This window comes from Pseudonaja textilis, chromosome 6 (assembly GCF_049901715.1).
Source record: "Pseudonaja textilis isolate UNSWEBS1 chromosome 6, rPseTex1.2, whole genome shotgun sequence".
Lineage (NCBI taxonomy): Eukaryota > Metazoa > Chordata > Lepidosauria > Squamata > Elapidae > Pseudonaja > Pseudonaja textilis.
The window spans coordinates 17,079,691-17,095,855 of record NC_141995.1 but is presented as its reverse complement, the minus strand read 5'-3'; positions in this window follow the sequence as shown (position 1 = coordinate 17,095,855).

The following is a 16,165-nucleotide window of genomic DNA, read 5'->3' as shown; positions in this document are numbered from 1 at the left end:
GTCTTCCACTGATTAATTGTTCTGTCAGGAAATTTTTCCTTAGTTCTAAGTTGCTTCTCTCCTTGGTTAGTTTCCACTCATTGCTTCTTGTCCTGTTCTCAGGTGCTTTGGAGAATTGCTTGACTCCCTCTTCTTTGGGGCAGCCCCTGAGATATTGGAACAGTGCTATTGTATCACCACCACCCCCATCCTTCTTTTCATTAAACTAGACACACCCAGTTCCAGCAACCGTTCTTCATATGTTTTAGCCTCCAGCCCCCTAATCCTCTTTGTTGCTCTCTTTCTAGATTCTCAACATCTTTTTTACATCGTGACAACCAAAACTGGATGCAGCAGTATTCCAAGTGTGGCTTTACCAAGGCATTATAAAGTGGTATTAACACTTCATGTGATCTTGATTCTATCCTTCTGAAATCATATGGGGTTGGAGACCCAGTTGGAAATAAACCATGGAGTTTTATTTTGGTACAGATAGTCCTCAACTTGCACCAGTTTGTTTAGTGCCATTCAAAGTTACAATGGCACTGAAAAAAAGTGACTTATCCCATGGTCACATGATCAAAATTCAGATGCTTGTCAAATGGTCCATATTTACGATGGCTGCAGTGTCCCAGGGTCATGTGATCAGTTTTTGCAACCTTCTGACAAGCAAAGTTAATGGGGAAACCAGATTCACTTCACAACCATGTCACTAATTTAACACCAGCAATGATTCACTTACCAACTATGGCAAGAAAGGTTGTAAAATGGAGTAAAAATCACTTAACCAATGTCTGACTTAGCAGCATTAATGTTGAAGTTAACTATAGTCATAAGTCAAGGACTACCTGTGGATGATAACTGCAGCAATATTACATTCTGCACCAAGGTGGAAATGTTGGAGTTTACCCACAATGGAGGGATAGATGGTGAAAATGATGGAATATGTTGAGAAGCTCAAATATATATATATGATATATATGTGTGTGTGTGTGTGTGTGTGTGTGTGTGTGTGTGTGTATCTTTGGTTATTCGGGTTTTCTCCCACGTAAAATTAGAAGTATCTAGGCAAGGTTTTGGTGAAGTCTCATTCATCATCTTCAGGCTTGTGTCTTTGGCTTTGTGCTTCTCAGAGTAAAGAGTAAAGAGTTACTCTGAGAAGCACAAAGCCGAAGACACAAGCCTGAAGATGATGAATGAGACTTCATCGAAACATCGCCTAGATACTTCCAATTTTACGTGAGAAAACCCGAATAACCAAAGATCCACATATAGATAGATAGATAGATAGATATAGATATAGATGATATAGATATAGATATAGATATGTTATATATATGTTGAGAAGCTCAAACCCTAACCTTAATTAAAGAAAAGATATTGCTTAAGTTTAATAATGACTGGAGGGATCCTACTGACCTTTTGCACGAAAAGAAAATTTGTCATTATATGAGGTTTTGATGATTAGCAAAAATAGATTATAAGAAAATAATGTAAGTTGTGCTGTAACAGTTAAGATGTTGATTTACATTTTTAAAACTTATTTAGAAAAGAAAATTCAAAAGAAAATTGGAAATCATTTATCATTATATTTTCTTTTTCTTTGCACTTTTGGCTTTGACTTTTTCCTCCCTCCCCACTTTTTTTTATTCTATTGGTCCTTTTTAGTTTTTATCTTGCTTTTTAAAAACTTAATAAAGATAGATTTAGATTCTTAGATTTGCTTTGGGCCTGCATGCATTTAAATCTGTTTAAAGGATGCTTTTCTCCACCTCATCACAGACTTCACCGACATCATGACTTAGGAACCAAGGAGAAATTTGCTAACAGTGAGAACAATTAACTTGTAGAATGGCTTGCCTTTAGAAGTTGTAAGTGCTCCATCACTGGGGGCTTTTAAGAAGAGACTGGACATCCATTTGTCTGGAACGGTATGGGGTCTGCTACTTAGGCAGGGATGGGGGTAGAAGACCTTTCCAGCTCTGTTATTCTGTAAAAACTTGTCATGTATCTTGGCAGCATGCTACTTCTGCAGCCAGCTGCCTACAGTTTGGCAGATCGAACCCCACCAGGCTCAAGGTTGACTCAGCCTTCCATCCTTCTGAGGTGGGTAAAATGAGGACCCAGATTGTTGGGGGCAATAGGCTGACACTGTAAACAGATTTAACAGATTTAACCAATAATCAGAGTTGGAAGGGACTTTGTAGGTCATCTAGTCCACCCCCCCCCGCCCAAGCGGGAGACCCTACACCATTTCAGACAAACCGCTTAGAGAAGGCTGTAAAGCACTAAGCGGTATATAAGTCTAAGTGCTATTGCTATTCTTCCCAAATTCAATCCTTACACATTTTTTTTGCTCTGATAGTACTTGTCCAGTAGAGCCTCTTCAGCAACGACGTCAAATTTGCAGCCTGTGGGCCGGATGCCTCACACGCTGGCCACGCCCATGCCCAGTTTAGCAAAGGGGGGGAGTCACGATACATCATGTGACAACACCATGATGATGCGAGTTTGATACCCCTGCTCTACAGCTTCCCACCCGAGGAATCCACTGTGTCTAAATCCACCTCTGCAGCCATCTTCGCTGTACTTAGTCAAGCTAAAGCAATATTGGAAATTAGGAGTCCTTACCAAATTATATAATATAAGCAAAATACCTCTGATATATCTAGTGGAATGTGGGACTTCTGAAGTCTCTCTTATTCTACTGCTGCTTGCACTTCTTCAATGGAGTCAAACGGTTTGCTTTTCTGATTTTGAACTATTCTTCTCCGAAGAGGCAAAGCAATTTTTTGCAATACATTTAAGCCCTTGCCTCAAGCAATTGGATAAACTTTTCAACCTTTCTTTGTTCTTGGCTTCCCTGAACAGCTGGGGAAAAAGCAAGTAGAGACATAGCAGCTTTGGACTGGAACCCAAGAATTTTTTTAACCCCAGCATTCTGTGCACATCACTTCTTTTATGACATCTTGCTACCATATACAGACATAAGTAACCCCAGGGTTTCTTGTACACTGTACTGTAAGCAGAAATGTGATAAAATCCAGGGCTTACTCCTGGAAGCATCAATTATTTATTCAGTTAATCAGCTTCACTTAGCAATAAAATAGATACCAAAAATAAAGCTGCCAAACCCTTTTTCTAAATTAGGAGTGACGTTGGTGATAGGATGATCATACAGAATCACATCATCAGGTGAAATCCTGACTTGGTAAATTATGAGTATTGATAATTTTATATGGCCTCATACTAAGAATTATTCAAACTCACTGCCATGGAACTCATATGGAACTTGGGATTCCCCAGGAAGTTGTCGGCAACCTAGATAGGGATCACAATTTTCTTTTAATCTTGTCCAGACTAGCAGAGAGAAAACTGGAAGGCCCTCAAAATTTATTCTGGGCTTCATTCCTCATTCTGCTTTTCCAAATATAAACCTGCCACTTTTCTTAGGACTGATACACCTGGGGTTAGAAATCATATAAATTCATTATATGATCTCTGGATGAATTCACCTTGGGGTCATGGTACTGCAATGTTTGAGGACCCAAGTCTACTGTAGGTCCTGAGAGATTTTTTTTTTTAAGAGAGACCTGGAACCCCTTTCAGAACAATACATTGTTCTTTTCTTATGCAGATAATAGATTAAATATTTTCAAATAAATCTCCTGTTTAGATATACTGTGCTAAACTATAAATTAGCAAATGCGCTGCAGATTTGGAACATCAAAATTACATATGAGGCTAGTTCCATGCAAGACACTGTAGTCAGATTAGTGAATTAAGCCATAAGGGGAGCTGAGCATGTTGGCTGAATTCTTCAGAAAAAAATTATTATCTCTCACTCATTAAAGTAGTTTCACACTTTTCATCCCCACTTCTCTGTGAACCTAGATATGTTGCTGCTTTAAGGAAACCACTCCTTAATGCTAATGTGATTTTTAAAGCAGCAGCATCTTTGGTGATCTTTTGGAAATCTTGTGCAAGATCCACAACATTTCTTTTTAGTCATTTTTCAAATTGTACATAGTTTAGCCCATTCTTGGCAGGATTCATATAGAATACTAAGGGGTGGGATTCAAATTTTATAACAACCAGTTCTGTGGGCGTGGCTAGGTGGGCATGGCCATGTGACTGGATGGGCATGGCTTCTTGTTTTTGCAGCAACCCCCCCCCCCCCATTTTTTTGCCTCTTGGGCCTCAGGGAAGCCTACTGGCGGGGGGGGGATTTTTGCTCCCAGGAAGCTTCCCTGGGGCCCAGAAAGGCAAAAAAATGGCCCTGCATGCTCCCTTTTGCCTCCTGGGCTTCAGGGAAGCCATCCTGGGTGAAGCAGTAAGATAGCAAGAACAGCTGATCATTGGGAGGCGAAAAAAATGAAATTCCTTAAGGAATGACTGGGCGGGGGAGAATGCAGTCAGCAATGTCGGGCATGTGCGCGATGTCATGCATGCGCGATGACTGGGAGGGAAGGGGAGGGTGGGCAGAGAGGGACGGGGCCATCCAGGGGCACAATTTGCCGGTTCTCCGAACTGCACAGAATCATAACAACCAATTCTATAGAACTGATCCAAACTGGTAGAATCCCACCCCTGAGTGTACTGAACATATACTGGAGCTATTCAACATGACAGGCCACCAGCAAAGGATAAATCTCTCTAACATTGGCTTGTAGTAAGAATACAGCCATTATTTTACACTAAGGTAAGGGATCAGCAACCTTTTACCACCCTGTAGCCTGGCCAAAATCCTACCAGATCACAATATTTCATCTGATCTTATATAGCCTCAAATTTCAGTTGTACATTTATTTTTAAAAATCTTCTGTATCAAAATACATACATGATCTCAATATTTTCTGGCTTTATTGAATGTCCACCAAAGATGAAAAAATATTTCAGTTTCATTACATTTCCAACAAATTCTTTTCACATTTTTGACAATTTATCTGACCTCATGTACCAACGATGTCACATATATCATTTAAATAAATATCTTTATGGTTATAATTCAGTGTAACTACTGTTTTAAGTATCCTTTCCATTACTTCAATTCTGTTTATAGATAGACAGCATGTGGTCCAGGGCTGGAAAGCAGGCAGAAATCCATCTTTGATCTTTGTGTTTTTCCTTATTTGAGAATTCCCAGAAGACATCACAAATCTTTTCTTGCCTCATCTAAAATTCAAAGAAATGTTCATTTAGCATCTCTTTGCAGTGGTAAAGAAAATCCCATTGCTTGGTGTGAGAAACCCATGGCAGTGCTGTAAGTTAGAGTGCCACTAGATGGTACAATTTCACATTTTGCAAATATTCCAGAGATCACCTGGTCTTCATTTTTATGCCTCCGTGACAGTGCATTTTTCATTGAACACTGAAATCAATTCTCTGGCAATTCTCCACAGTTTTTCCTGTCAAAAACTTACTCGGTCCCGGCTGATGAAAGGGAATACGTTAGTGATATACAGTATATTATCATATATACTGTCATATATTCCAGTAGAAACTTAATCTCATAGCAAAGTCCTCATACGCAAATCTGATTTAACTTGTCCATGGATTTCCTTTTATCTACCCAGCAAGTTTGTTTTACAGATAATACTGTGGGCCAAATAAACAAACACATACACTCTACATATTCAACACTCAAAGACCTTATTATTACAAGATCAGAATGCCGCAATATTCTATATCCTGCATGAAATATCCCCAATATATTGCCATGGATATGTTAGCTTCTAACTGGACCAATAACCAGGTATTAAACATGAACCATGCCCAGATCAAGTTATTCAAGCATTTACCCTGGTAACACGATATATTTTAAGATAAAGGTGTGTTGCATGCTTAATCTATTAACAACGCTACCTAGGTTTTGGTTGACAGGTTTTCAAATGATAGCTCTGAGAATAGTTTCTTGCCTAACAAAATAGATTTAGTTTCCCTGACTTTTGAATGCAACATTCTCAGCTCATTAACCTTTTATCATTGCCTGGTGGGCTGCAATATATCCGGAGTTAGTTTTGCTCATGGGTGGGCTTCAAAAATTTTAGCAATGGATTCTCTGCCCAGTTGCTGGGTGGGTGTGGCCATGGTGGGTGTGGCCTAGTCAACCTCCTGCACCATGGCAGGGAAGAGGCGTTTTTGCCCTCCCCAGGCTCCGAGGCAGTGGTGGGATTAAACTTTTTTTACTACCGGTTCTCTGGGTGTGGCTTGGTGGGCATAGCAGGGGAAGGATTCTGTAAAATCTCCATTCCCTCCCCACTCCTGCGGGAAGGTTACTGCAAAATCTCCATTTTCTCCCCATCCCACTAACCTGCTTTCCAGCTCCGTTCTCCTGTGCAGGGCAACAAAAGAAGACCCAGCTGATCAGCTGGGACTCAGGAGGCAGAGAATAGATGCGGGCGGAGCTAGTCAGAGGTGGTATTTGCTGGTTCTCCAAATTACTCAAAATTTCTGCTACTAGTTCTTCAGAAGTGGTCAGAACCTGCTGAATACCACCTTTGCTCCGAGGCTTTCCTTGAGCCTCTGGGAGGGTGAAAATGGGCCTCCCTGGGCTCTGGAGGATCTCTGGAAGCCGGAAACAAACTTTTCAAACTTCTGGGAGGCCCGTTTTTCACCTTCGCCAAGCCTCCATATGTGCCCTGCACTTACCTGCGTCCAAAACAGGCTGCGTGGGAACTCCTGGGAGGGAGGGGACAGGAGGGGTGGGGCCAGACAGGAGTGGGATTTCTCCTCGCCTGGCCTCTCATGACTGTAGGGATGCTGCAATAGTCATAAGTGTGAAAAATGGTCATAAGTCACTTTTTTCAGTGCCATTGTAACTTTAGACAGTCACTCCACACAAGCAAAGTACCAGCAAAGGAAGGGAAAAAGCTCCAGAGATGTTCCTGAGACAGGAAGTCTAATCCTGCCAAGAATGTAATAAGAGATAATGGAGAGGAAGTTTCTGTAAGCAACACCAGAATGTTTCCTTCCTGCCTTCCTTACAGGATTACAGTAATTACAGTATTTCTTACAGTAATTTCTTCTAACAACCGGTTCTCCGAACTGCTTAGAATGTTAACAACCTGTTCTAGCAATAGGTGTGAATTGGTAGAATCCAACCCCTGCTTTAATCTTACATTCTCGCTCTACTTTCTTGCATGAGGTTTGACTACGACTCCTCGTACCTACGAAAGTTTGCTTTTGTGGACCCAAGGATGCTGCAGACATGCCTTCTCCTTCTCACTGGTCACTGATCTTCAGGGCCACCACTGTTTTGTTTGAGCAATGAGAGGCTGAACCAGAGCATGAGTGCAACAATACTTTATTTTACAATAAAGGGCTGACCGTGCTTGCCAAGCCTGGAACTGGCTCGCAGCAATCAGCAACCGGTTGGACCCCACAGCCTGCTTTTATAGCTGGCTGCTGGGGAGAGCCAACCAATGGGAATGGGGGAATAACGCCCACGTAAGAGAGTGGACCTGAGTGAGAACTCCTTGAGTCCTCAGGACATAACACCCTTCCCCCAGATGCGAACATGCATAGTCCTTGAGGTAGACGGGGGTTGTGTTGGCGCCGGAACGCGCAACTCGGGAACATTGTCTGTCTGTTCGGTACCAGTCTGTGATGGTCGAGCCGGCATAGTGTCGCCAACACTCTCTGGACTGGGCATCCTCGGAACCACCGGGTTGGTTACTGGGGTCGAGTCCTCGTGGGTTGGATCAGGCTAGTCAACTCTCTGGGCGCTGTTGTCCGAGTTAGGGCTGACCGGAACGACCGCTGGTGCAGACTGGTCGCTGGGTGCGATGTGGCTGGGCGGCGGATGAGGCGGTTCCCTTCGACTGGAGACTCTGGATTCTTGTTGGCAAGGGTGCTGAGGCGCCTTCTAAGCTGGTCTATATGTCTCCTCCAGACGCGACCATCCTCCAGCCTGACTCTATACGATCTCGGCCCGGTGATGGCGATGACCTCGCCTGGAATCCAAAGTGGGTCCCCAGCGAAATTCCTTGCGAATATCGGTTCCTGTAACAAAAAATGTCTAACCCCGACGTAGAAGCGAGGGAGAGTCAGGGCAGTATTGTGGGTGCAATCTGTCCAATACAGTCCTCAGGCACCGCCCATCAGAAGTTCCGCTGGGGACTTATTGGTGACTGCACAGGGGTTGAGTGCTGGCTCATCAGGAACCGTGCGAGTTTGTGGTGCCAGTCATCCCTGCCAAACCTAGCGAGGGCCTCTTTGGTGGTCCTGACGGCCCTTTCAGCCAACCCATTACTGGCAGGGTGAAATGGGGCTGTGAAAATGTGGCGAATGCCCAGGTTGGCAGCAAAACGGCTGAATTCTACTGATGCAAACTGTGGGCCATTATCGGAGACAATGGAGTCGGGTAGTCCATGTGTAACGAACAGGCGCGTTAACACGTTGGTGATTGCTAGTGTGGTGGTCGTGGATAGCTGTGCCACGTCTATCCATTTGGAATAAGCGTCCACGACCACTAGAACATCTTTCCATGCACGGGCCTGCCAGATCGATATGGATTCTAGACCAAGGGCGTTGGCGCTCTCCCATCTGGTAGGGGTGGCGATGGGGGAGCAGGACGGGATTCCTGGCAAATGCTGCAGGAACTTACCCAATTGACAATGTCCTCGTCTAGACCCGGCCACCACACGTAGCTGCGTGCTAATGCCTTCATTCTCACAATGCCGGGTGTCCTCGTGCAACGCCTCCAGGACTCGGGTACGCAGCGAGGTCGGAATGACCACTCGAGTGCCCCACAGTAGACAACCCTGCAAACTGGACAGCTCCTGCATGCGAGTCTTAAAGGGTGCAAATTTGTTATCAACGTTGCCTCCCGGCCACCCCTCCTCACCCAGTCGAGCACCTGGGCGAGCGTTTGGTCTGCCTTGGTTTTAGCGGCGATGTCAAGGGCGGTGATGGGCAGGTCCAACTGGGTGATTTCAAAAATGGCGTTGACAGGAGCTGGGTCTTCAGCCGGAGCGGGTAAGGGCAGCGACTGAGAGCGTCGGCGTGGGATAGAGTTTTGCCCGGGCGATGAATAAGTTTGTATGAGTAGGCCGCTAGGAAAAGTGTCCACCTTGTCATTCTAGGGGAAAGGACTTGAGGTGTCTGTTTGTCGCGGCCAGTAGGCCCAGGAGGGGCTTATGGTCGGTGACCAGTTCGAAGAAATGGCCAAAAAGGAATTCGTGAAACTTTTTCACGGCTGCAACAGCTGCTAGGGCTTCCTTGTCTATTTGGCTGTAATTTCGCTCCGTGGCCGAGAGCGTCCTGGAGAAAAAGGCAATGGGGGCCTCGGCGCCATTGGGGAGTCTGTGACTAAGGACCGCCCCAATTCCAAAAGGGATGCATCTGCTGCCAGTACTAAAGGAAGGTTGGGGTCGAATTGGATGAGTACTGCCTCTGACGTAAGTAGTGATTTGACGGCGTTAAACGCCTGGTCTTCTTTGTGCCCCCAATGCCACGGTGACTTTTTGTCTAGTAATCTGTGTGGGGTTCGGCTACTGAGGCTTTATGGGGCAAGAAGGATGCATAAAAGTTCAGCAGCCCTAGGAAAGCTTGTAGCTCCGTTTTGGAGGTTGGTGTGGGAGCTTCGTGGATTGCTCTAACCTTGGACTCCAGGGGTGAATGCCAGAGGCGTCAATTTTATAACCCAGAAAGTCCACCTGTCTAGTGGCAATGGCGCATTTTTCTTTTTTTAACTTGAGGCCATGCTGTCTGAACCTTTCTAACATTGCTCGCACTCTCTGGAAGAGTTGGGGTCTGTCCCTGGCCGAGACCAAGATGTCGTCAAGTAGGGTACTACACCAGGGAGGCCCTGTAAAATCCGCTCCATGAGGGATTGAAAAATACCTGGGGCAACACTTACGCCAAATTGGAGACGCTTGCATCGGAAGGCACCCCTGTGAGTGACGATGGTCTGAAGTTCCGCTGTTTGGTTATCAACCGGGAACTGCTGATATGCTTGAGACATGTCCAATTTAGCAAAAATACTGCCCGGCTCGAATGTGTGCAATAAGTGCTGAATGACGGGCACAGGGTAGGCGCTAACTTGTAAATATTTATTGATTGTTGTCTTGTAGTCCGAGCAAATTCTCAGGCTACCATCTTTTTAAGGGTGTGACGATGGGCGTCTCCCACTTGGCGAAATCTGTTGGCTCAATGACCCCTTGTTTTAGTAGTTTATCCAATTCAGCGTCTAGTTTTGGTCGAATAGCAAATGGAACTCTACGTGGTTTTAATCTGATTGGGACTGCCTGGGGGTCAACGGTGAATGAGATGGGGTTCCATTATAACACCCCAGCTCCTCGCTGAACACATCTGCGTAGTCAGCGAATAAGGAGTCAGTGTCTGAGGTTGAGACAGCATGGACTCCTGTTAACCCTAGGCCGAGGTGGGGAAACCAATCGAGCCCCAATAAGGTGGGTAGATTGCCGTTAACTACCACTAGAGGTAGGTGGCCTTTAAAAGCTCTAAAACTGACAAAGAACTTGCCTCTGCCGATCACGGGAATGGCCTTCCCTGGTAGTCCTTCAGACCGAACTGGCATCTCTGAAGCCGGGTAGTAGATAGGCTGGGGTGGAGTCTCTTGAGGTGTTCCACGAGATTATTGAGAGCGCTGACCCTGTGTCAACCTCCATGTGGCACGGTTTACCTTCTAGGGAAACGGAGAGAGAAATTTTACTAACAGCGTGGCAAGTACGCCTGGCAAGGCGGTGCGTGCGACAGTTTAATACTTGCCTCTGTGGTCCGCCGTGCGAGGACGGGGGTCTGTGTGCAGCGCTTTGGGGGCTTGGCAGACTCTCGCAATGTGCCCCTCTTATGGCAGTTGTTGCAAGTGGCTCCTTTAAACTTGCAGGTGGCCTTTGATGCGATCCCCACAGGCTAGGCACAATGTGATGTGCTTGGGTGGATCTGTGTATTCTTGTTTGGCCCCTACCTGCGACCGTCTGTCGTTGGCGAGGCGGTGGACGTCGTTTTCATCGTTGTGGGTTTCCTCCGCTTCCACCTCTTCGGAATGGACTGGGAACGATGCTGGCTTGGCACTTGGGCCCTGAATTTCGGTGGCTGAGTTCGTTGCTAGCTCGGCTGCTAGGGCCTCCTCGACCACTTGCGCGAGGTTGAGGTCTTTTTTGCTAGCAGGCGCCTCTGTAGGTTGAGATCCTTGACCCCACAAACTAATTGATCGAGGAGCATGTCCTCTAAGTATGTTCCAAACCCGCAGTGCAGGGCTGCTGTTCTGAGGGCGGCCATATATTGATTGATGGTCTCCTTACTTGATTGCTTCCTCATACGGAACGTGAACCTCCTGGCGATTTGTGAAGGCCTGGGAGCGTAGTGGTTAGTGAGGACCTCAAGCAACTCGGACCACGGAACGCTTTTTCAATTCTCTCGGCGCCACGAGTGCTGCGTGCGGTATCGTGAACGGTGGCTCCGCGTAGATTAGGAAATAGGATTTTTCCGATGCTCTCCCGCATCCGCCAAACCGACCGCATCGATGTAATGATTGAAGCGGTTCTTATACGACTCCCACTTCTCTTCGTCTGGTTTAAACGCGGGAATACTGGGTTGGAACTCATGGTGCTGGAACGGCTGTGCAACCTGCGGAAAAATCTCTCTGGGACTACGGGCGCTCGTGAGTGATATCAGCTCTGGAGAGGTTTTTTTGCTACCCTCTCTTCTCTCTCTGGGTTACCACGTTGGCTGCTAGCCGTTGGAGGTGTCTTGATTCGCGCCAAAAGTGGGGCGCTAGTGACTTCCTACAGCGCTGTGCTGTGTCTCCTACTGGCCCGAAATTCAAATGACACCCGTTTGAATTTCGCGCCAAATACAGAGCGGCTGCGGCTCGCAGCGCTTCACTTTCCCTGCAGCGGGGCTAACAAGCGGCTACAGACGCTTCTAACTTTGAATCAGACCGCTTTCTCTGGCTGCGGATCAGCGTTTGCTCTTTTTGATCGCTCGTATTGTTGGCTGACCGCTCTCTGGCTGCGGATCAGCGTTTCCCTTGTCGCCAGCCGATCGCTCTCTCTGGGCTGTAGATCGGTGGCTAGTGACTCAGCGGTTGCAAGGTGCTTCTGGTAGCCATCCCATCCTCGTCGCCAGTGTTTTGTTTGAGCAATGAGAGGCTGAACCAGAGCATGAGTGCAACAATACTTTATTTTACAATAAAGGGCTGACCGTGCTTGCCAAGCCTGGAACTGGCTCGCAACAATCAGCAACCGGTTGGACCCCGCAGCCTGCTTTTATAGCTGGCTGCTGGGGAGAGCCAACCAATGGGAATGGGGGAATAATGCCCACGTAAGAGAGTGGACCTGAGTGAGAACTCCTTGAGTCCTCAGGACATAACAACCACCTTCTGGCAAGGAAGCATCTAGGCAAGCAGTTGTCTTTTTCATTTCTTGCCAAACCTCCCAAATCCTGGCATATGATTCCTGGACAGGCAGTCAGGGCTTGGAAGAATGATAAGAGAAGTATCTGTATTACAAGGAGAAGAGACTCTTTAGCCATCAGTTTGCCTATGCCACAGAGAGATACTTTGGTTTTGGACTATTGTCAGGAGAAAGGATGATCTGGAGCTGCTACTGCCAATATCTCTACTCTCCACATAGCCCTGGCAGGCCAAGCAAAGCAGGACCTGATCAGCAAGCTGACTGGGCACATTTTCCAGGGCATAATTAATCACCCACCCACTACCAGGTGCTAAAGATATTAAAACACTGGTTGGGGGGGGGCACCATTTTGCTGAGTGGGACTAGTGGTTGAAGATTATTTTCTACCTTCCTTCTGGTAGAAGAAAGGAAGCAAAAAAAAAGAGGTTCCTCAGCTGGCACACTCTGCAGTCAGAGAAGTGAACAACCACTATTCCTTATATACAACTCCTTTTTCTCCTTAGGAAGAAAAGAGGGAACAGGTATTTTGCTTCCATGGAGGAAGAAACAGGGAAGACAGCTTCTCTTGCCCCAGTACTCCAAGGCAATAAAGCAAGGGTCTTCAAACTTGGCAAGTTTAAGACTTGTGGATTTCAACTCCCAGAATTCCTGGGCTAACATGACTGGAGGAGGAATTCTGGGAGTTGAAGTCCATAAGTCTTAAAGCTGTCAAGTTTGAAAATCCCTGCCATAAAGTGTGGGACTGGAGAACTGACAGCAAGAGACTAGTTAGTCTTTTGATGCAACTATTGGAAGGTTCCCCACTTCCTTTTCTCCCTCCTCCTCTCCCTCTCACCCCAGCCTCTATTCCGTTTCACTGTCCAAGGAAGAACGAGGCGTGAAAGAATGGATAGGTAGATAGATAGATAGATAGATAGATAGATAGATAGATAGATAGATAGATAGATAGATAGAATGAATGAATACTTTATTGGCCAAGTGTGATTGGACACACAAGGAATTTGTCTTGGTGTAAATAATCTCAGCATACATAAAAGAAAAGATATATTCGTCAGGAATCAAGAATCATAAGATACAAAACTTAATGATAGTCATAGGGTACAATAAGCAATCAATCATACTAGGAAACATTCAATATAAATCGTAAGGATACAAGAGCCAAAGTTACAGTCATACAGTCACAAATGGGAGGGGATGGGTGATAAGGAGTGATGAGAAGATTAATAGTAATAGTAGTGCAGACTTTGTAGTAGTTGAACAGGGTTGAGGTAATTATTTGTTTAGCAGTGATGGCTTTCGCAGAAAAATCGTTCTTGTGTCTAGTTGTTCTGGTGTGCAGTACTCTATAGCGTCATTTTGAGAGAAGGAGTTGAAACAGTTTATGTCCAGGATGTGAGGGGTCTGTAAATATTTTCACAGCCCTCTTTTTGACTTGTGCAGTAAACATCCTTAAACCAGATATTTTTCTGCTGGTTTCTGTACTAACATTAGTTGAGCGTTGATCTACAATGAGCACTGAGTTGATTCAGTTTAATCCAATGCAACAATGGATTTAGCTAGAGCTAAATCTAACCTCTAGATTAGAGACTGAATAGCTGATAGTCAATTGCCCTTTTCTTGGTATTTCTTCAATCCCCTGTAGCTGCAACTGATCTAATAAATCATGTTGCAACTGGTCAGAACAAGAACCTTTCTTTTATGTTTGTTTTCTGCTTGCCCTTTACATTTCATTATAGAGATATAGATATGTTCATTGAGTAAGCATTATGTAAGCAACCAAGTCATTGTGTCAATATTGCAGGCTGCTGCATGTTATGAAAGCATTTACACAAGGGAAAAAAACAAATAGAAATCATTACATGAGAAGATCAGGAGAAAAATTGCTATTACTGTAGCTTAAGAAATAAAAGTAACATTTGCCAGTAGTTCTCTGAACTACAGTGCAAAGGAGAAGAGACATTTTATTTACAAGTTGACTTACTGCATAATTTATTGCTTGTTGAGCAAAGTGGCAGACAGAGGCCAGCATTTCAGATTTTCAACAGAAGACAAGAAAAGAAAAAGGAATGTTGCTCCCCAGGTAGAAGTCGTTTAGATGTATTAGGATGAAAGATAAGAAAACAAACACTTTCTGTTTTCCTCGTCCAACTCAATCCCAGGGTCATAAAAAGGGAGGTTGGAAGAATCATCCTATATATATTTGTGTGTCTTGGTGTGTGCATACTGTGAGAAGAAGAAAACTGGACTTTGAAATTGCTACAATTATATAGGCCTCAGTTTTATTGTAGGCCCAAACTGAAATGATATATCCCGTGTTTCTCATAAAACACATGTCAACTCATAAAATATTGCCCTTTTGGAAGTTTTGGAACTTTGAATCGAGACTCATGTCAAAATGGGGGTAACTGCTGGGATCCTGACAACATGAATGGGTCTTACATTATTTTGACCCCTGAAAAAACGACTAGGCCTTCTTTTTGAGGGGTGCATTAATTTTCCCCTTCCCCCCCATGCCTTGCCAAGCCAACGGGCTACTTCTTTCGTGGCCGAAAAGAGCAAGCAACGTGACCTGCACATCTTGTGCATCCTTGCCTACCTGTAATGGTCACTCCAACTATCAGTAGCTGTCCTCCTGAAAAAGCCTGCCTTCGTCCACTCCGGCAAGACTGGCCACCAGGCCGGTTCTTTTACAGACAAAGAGTATGTGGGTGAGCGAAGCGCCCTACGCTGCCTGAAGCACATTTTTGAGTGTTTATGTTTGTCCCAACCCACATGGCCCAGTGCAGCAAGGAAGATCTTTTGCAAAAAAAAAAAAAAAGTCTGTATTGCAGATGGTTATATAGTAGCCCTGGGTCAAGTTGTCCCCTTTTGCAACCTCCAGGAGGCTTTTTTGGGTGGACAGCTACTGGTAGCTGGAGTGACTGTTACAGGTAGGCAAGGGTGTGCAAGGCGCATCACTCGCTCTTTCCGTCTGTGAAAGAAGTGGCCCAGTGGCCAGGCGAGGTGCATGGGGCAAGTGGGGCAAGTTCCCCTCCTCTGCCCTTTCCCCCCTCCCCTCAGTACCTCATATTGTCCGCAATGCAAGTGACATGAGAAACCGGCTGCGCATGTGCTTAAATGAGTCGCCATGGGCGAATAGGCGGCAATATAAATCAAATAAATAAATAAATAAATAATAGGGCCAAATTTGGGGAGCAGGGCTTAATTTTACCGTATGTGCACAAAACAGTGCTTGGCCTTCTTTTTGTGGTGGGTCATGTTTTATGAGAAACACATTATTAAAGTGTTAGCTAAAATGATTTTTTAAGAATGGTAAAATATTTGCAATTTGCTGTGCTAGTGCAATATTATAACATACATTTGCAAAGTAATTTCATTTCAGAAGCTATTTTGGATTAGGAAAATTGAAGACGTTGGGAAATAGGGAACTGGAAGTAGGAGATTTCACATGTACGCGTAAGTATGTGTTAACTGATGGTCAGTGTCAGAGAACACAAGTAATTCCAATAAAATTCCATTTACTAAGAGTCTGCCAGAAGAAAGGTATAAAAGAAGGAGATGGATCTCAGATCATGGCCGCTGACTGTCCTTGCTGAACCTAGCTATTGTCTCCGGACCTCATTGCAATGGGTTGTTGATGTAAGTAATATTGTGAGATTGTATTGATATGTTGGCTATTCATGTTCCAAATTGCTCATGAAATAAACCTCTGATTCTTAGAGTAAGAATTGTTTTGCTGTGTTACTGTCTCTTGTTTTTTTAATTGGGATATTTTTACGACAATAAAAATTCCCATTTTTATC